At 35.7% G+C, this 5,555-nt stretch overlaps 1 protein-coding gene across 1 annotated transcript in view; it reads left to right on the plus strand.

The window, feature by feature from the left end:
* The window catches only part of LOC109229095 (glycine-rich RNA-binding protein RZ1A), a 4,523-nt gene continuing 3,382 nt past the window's right edge, over window positions 4,415–5,555 (plus strand). Inside the window, exon 1 of the mRNA XM_019394414.1 lies at window positions 4,415–4,582. The gene's annotated coding sequence lies outside the window, so the exon portion shown is untranslated. The remainder of the gene's footprint in view (window positions 4,583–5,555) is intronic.

Consider the following 5,555-nt stretch of genomic DNA (forward strand, 5'->3'; position numbering starts at 1 on the left):
TCAGAATGGTATGTACAATGAGAAGAAGAAACAGAATCAGCAACTAATGGAGAATGGTATTTACAGGGGACACTTTCAGAAAGTAAATGATCACTCATAGAACTAGATTGACATGCAGTTGCATGAGATTGAAGAGAAGGGGAAGACAGCACAAGCCTGTAGAGTCCATCATCCAATTTACCAATTTCCAGTGGCCTCTTTAGTGAATGGGCCTGTATTAAGCAGGAAAACTTAGTAAATAGGACAATTGAGTCCAACTGGCAAACAAGTTTGGATACAGAGATAAGGTTGTAATGGAAGCTAGGAATATAAAGGACATGGTGCAATGTGAAACAAAGAAATTGAATGGATCCAGTACATGTCTCCTTAACCTTATAACCATTTGGTAAGGTAACTAAGTATGGTATGATTAAGGGTTTAATATCAAAAAGAAGATCTTTATTTGAAGTCATGTGGTCAGTTGCCCCAGAGTCTATAATCCAAATACATTCATTTACTTTAGTTAACATGCAAGCACCATAAGATATGTTTTTCATACAACTGGATGAAGAGAAGGTACCAGCAAAGTTGGCAGATGCCATGAGACTAGACTGGGGTTGTGATTCTGAGATTTGTGTCTGTTGAAGCAGCATCATGAGTTAGGCTTATTGATCCTTGGTTAACCCAGGAATCATAGACTCTGAATCAGAAGACCCATCAGCTGGAGAGTGAGAGACTTCAGCAAGATTCTGATGGCCAGCAGTATTTTGAGGGCCCTGCACCTCAACATTTGCAGCAGTCCTTTTACCCTTGGTAAACTTGAAGCCTGGTGGGAAGCCAAGTAGTTTGTAGCATTTGTCAACCAAATGTCGAGGCTTCTTACAATACCTACACACCAGATTTGACTTGTTGTACTCAAAATTGACTCTTTAAATGAACTGTTTGGGAGGAGCAGGTGTCCCTGAGAATTTGTTAGTGAGATGGGCATCGAAAGAAGCAGAATCAGTACGGAATTGGAATGGTGAGGACACTTGTCTTTGTCTTTCATCCTGAAGCAATATGTTGTAGGCAGTGTCTAGAGATGGAGGAGGTTGCATCATAAGCAGATTACTCCTAACTCCAACATAAGTCTCATTAAGCCCCATGAGAAACTGATGCAACTTGTTTTCATCGTCCTCTATTTGAAGCTCAACCTAAGCAGCACATGTGCAAGAGCTACCACGAGAGGCACGCATGAAACCCAGCTCATCCCACAATTTTCTTGAGTTTGTAGAAGTAAGATGCTATATCTAGAGATCCTTGATTGGTGGAGGCTAACTCTTGCTTTATTTCAAAAACCTTGGTTCCATTTACAGTACCATACCTCTTATTAAGTTGATTCCAAATGCTCTGGACAGTGTCAGAATACTGAACACTTTCAGCTATGTCTGGTGTGAGGGAGTTGGTCAACCAAGATATGACCATATTGTTACACCTATCCCATTGCCTAAATTGAGGGAAATTTTCAGGAGGTTTAACAACTGTTCCGTCAATAAAACCTATCTTATTTCTAGCATAAAGAGAAACAATCATATTCCGTCTCCAATCCCCAAATCCAGTTCCAAAAAAAGGTGTACTAACAAGAGAAACCCCGGAACATCAGAAGACAAAAGAAAAAGTGGACTTGAAGGATCAGGGATGAAGCTAATAGAGGAATTAGTAGATGTAGATTCGTCAATGACGTTCACCATTTTTGAGTTCAACTAATCAGTCAGAAATTATATGGAATTCAACCACTGCAGATGCAATCGTATATCTCCACCACAATTAAGAACTAATAGATTCTAACAGCAAAAAAATGAGCTAGATAAGAGAATACCCTTCGTAACGGCCTTGAACTTGAAAGGAAACAAACCCTAACAGTTGAAAAAGGAAAAATCGGAGGAATCAACTGATTTTCGCATCGATTCAATGAATCTCCGGTATGACAAAGCTCTCAAAGCAGCAATTGTAGAAGAAAATTCAACAAAACCAGAAAACCCCAAACTTATCAGCGAACAAGAAATCTTGAACGAAAATAGACGAGGGTAACATCGCAAGGAAGCTGGTGAGGAGTAGGAACGGAATCTTCGCTATGATACCATGTGAAGATACTGAATTTCATGAATCTACCATAGGTTTATGCTAGGGTTTGGGAATGAAACGAGAGAGAAGAGAGAAGCAGATATTTTCTTATTAATGATTGACTGAAAAATGAATAATGTTTTTTTGTACATCTAGAAGCATCTAATGAACTAATTATGTACTATTGTCTCTACTACAAAGAATGAGCCTATAAAGAATGGGCCTCACATTAAGTCAGCTGTTTACAAATAAATAAAATAATTGGGCCTGTCAAGTAGGGTGTGCCTCAGCATCCCTTGTGCTCAACTCCAACAGTGTCTGTCTCCACTTCAAGGTCCAAATAATAGGGAAGAAAAAAAGTTTAAAAGAAAAGTGAGCAACTGCATTTTGATGGATGTATTATAGGAACAATATTTTCTTGCATCAATGAAAGTGGCATTCATTTTTTTCCCTTTCTCCGTAAAAATAGAATTTCTTCTGCTATATCTCTGTTTTTCATTCGTCTTTGATTAATTGCTTTCATAATTAGGAAGTCAAGATAACTGCAGAAAATAAACAATGGAGTTCTTATTTTATTTGATCCCTTTTTCTATTGGATGTCGGGGTAGGATGGTTTAAGTTTATGAGGAATAAATAAGAATTATTACGCAAGTCAAGTTTTTAAAGATTTGATCCTTTTTATATTTTGATCATTTATGGGCAACGCAATGGGTTGCAAATGTTTTTTTTAACTTCTAATGGCAATGGTTCATAGAGTATAGAATGATTTAGTTTGTGTTTTACTGGGAAGATAAAATATGAGTCAATTGGTTTTCATGATCTGGAAACAATTACTTCAATGGCCAGTATAACGGTTTTTGAACTTCCAACATTAAGTTATTTGGACGAGAACATCATATATTAATTGATTTCTATAATTAAGTTTGTTTGAGAGATTCCATGTTGCTTACAACTGATAACTAATTTTGGCATGATTTGCTTTAGAATTCTGATAGAGTTAATTGTTTTAATCAAGAGCCTTTAGTGTTCTTCAAGGTGTTGGGACTGTTAATTTTTCCTCTATTATGTGGGGACGTTACGAGCAAGGAGTGTACTGATGTTTCTACTCAGTTGTCATCACACTCTTTAGATGTGAGTTAGTGTCCCCATACAATAAAATTTGAAAAAAGAAGAAGATGTCCATCCATTACCATTTGGCACCTGCTATTGGTTTGGCCTGGTCTAACATGCAGGGAAGATATTGATTGAGTCGTTGATTATCTCTGGTTCTGAGACGCAGAATATCCCTTTTGGAGCGGAGAAGTTTATTTTTGAAGAGCGGAGAAGTTTGGCCTTTACAGTCCATTAATAATGTTATTTTGTTATTCAAATTGTAAATGTCCCTATGAGTTTCCTCTTTGTAATATAGTGGGTTTACATAATCGAAAGAACATATATATTTTTTGTTCTGTAACTAGCATTTGGAGGTAAGAGATTTTTTTGAGTTTTGTGCAATATTTATAATGCAAGTAAAAGAATTATTCAGTTGTATTTTTTTAAAATAAGATAACAAATCGTCGATGTAGCATCGTATTCTTCGTCGAAATTGAGCATGCGGTTTCTAAAAAGTTATTTCCTTAAACAGAAAAATTATGTGTCTATTTTCGCTTTTCCTGTTTCCATTATCTAAGTGAAAAGTTGCCTCAATAAAAATTTTGCACACAACTAGAAACTCACCAATATGGGACTTTTTAATAATTTTTTTTCCTTTTCATTTAACATGTTTGCTTTATTTTTTAAATATGAAGAATAGTAATAGGGAATAAATGTCTTGGCGTATTTCTTAAGCATGCATTGTCTCTCTTTTGGTCGATGTTGAATTATTGAGTTGGGTCCTCTTTCCCATTTGGTATCCACCTTGAGAATATAATTAGAGGAATTGATATGGTTGCTGTTGGAGCATACAGAATATAAAATTGATCGAAGAGTAAAGATTGATTATTTAAATAAAATTTAGCAATAATTACTTAGCCATATTTTGATTTTATTTAATAGTCGCGCGTAGCGCGAGCAAATTCACTAGTTCTCACATAGTTCTATCCGTCACAATAAATTAATTGAGGACTTATATCGGACAATATTTTATCTTTCATTGAGCTAGCTTACGTGGGATCAAGATTCGTCATTTCAGGAACTTGCATTTTTCTTTTGACTTTTATTTTATATTCAAACATATTATTTAGTAGTATTTATATTATTTTTTAAGGTTGTATTTTCATCGAGGTGGATAAGAATAGTTTTTACATTAATTTATTACTACTAAAATTCAAACAACCTGTAAATCTTCACCGCTTGGAACCGGTCTTTACGGGTCAAGAAGGATGATTGCATCAAGTCATCAACTATAGTGCAGAATATATCCTCTTCTATAATACTAATACCCTAATATTCCCATTCAGACTCCACAAAAACGCTACCTAAAGCTTCTCTCTCTCTCTCTTGCGGCTCTTCACTCTTGAAGGTATCAATCAATTTCTAAATCTTTAATTTTCAGCAATAGTTGTATCTTAATTCTTGTTTTGCCGGTACTATCTACTTAGGGTTTTGTCGCTAATTAGGGCAATTCACGATTTTGGTATTAGGACAGTGTAAAATTGATCTACCACGTTTGATTCTTTAATTCCAGAACTTTTTTTTTTTTTTTTTTTTTTAAACATGTTTTGGCATGTGTAGTCTGTTAAATTTGTGGGACTAAAAGATAGATGCATTTACTAAATATCATGTGACAAAGTGAAAGAAAGGCATCCATATTCCACCGTTCCATATCGATTGTTGGTGTCAGTTTTGACCCAATAATGTGTAAAGCTGTCCCAATCTTGGATGGTTTGGGTGCATGATGTTAATTAGAAGACTAATGTTGGTTTCACCTACCACCCAAAAGATTGGTTTCAACTCAGGCTACATTACTTGCATTTTCTTTTGTTAATGATGGTGGTGTCCAGGCAAAGCTTGTGCACCTCGACTATTCCACTGGAACCTGCTATCTTCCATTGTGCTATCGAGTACTTAGGCAGATGAAAAGAAATCACATACAATCAGACCTCTCTATAACAACATCCCTATATAACAACACTTCACTAGAAAAGCCAAGCTTTTCCGGAACCACCTTCCATGTTATGCTATAATATATGTTCTCTATAACAACACTTCGCTATAACATCCAAAAATATTCGGAACAAACGAGACTGTTATAGAGAGGTTTGACTGTAGTAGTATTTTCTTGCCTCTGTTGGGATTTGAATCTTAAGACTTTTTTCCCCACACCCTTGGCTACATGCTACATTAATTGCCTTACCCATCCCATAAGGGAGTTTTTTACAAAGATGGAAAAGCAGTAAGACAAAAAGATGATTTTGAACTTGGGGATATGATTTTACTTTCTTATTGGTAACTCACCTTTTTTGCAACTCAATTATCTAGTTAAGTTACCCCCC

This window comes from Nicotiana attenuata, chromosome 7 (genome assembly GCF_001879085.1).
Source record: "Nicotiana attenuata strain UT chromosome 7, NIATTr2, whole genome shotgun sequence".
Lineage (NCBI taxonomy): Eukaryota > Viridiplantae > Streptophyta > Magnoliopsida > Solanales > Solanaceae > Nicotiana > Nicotiana attenuata.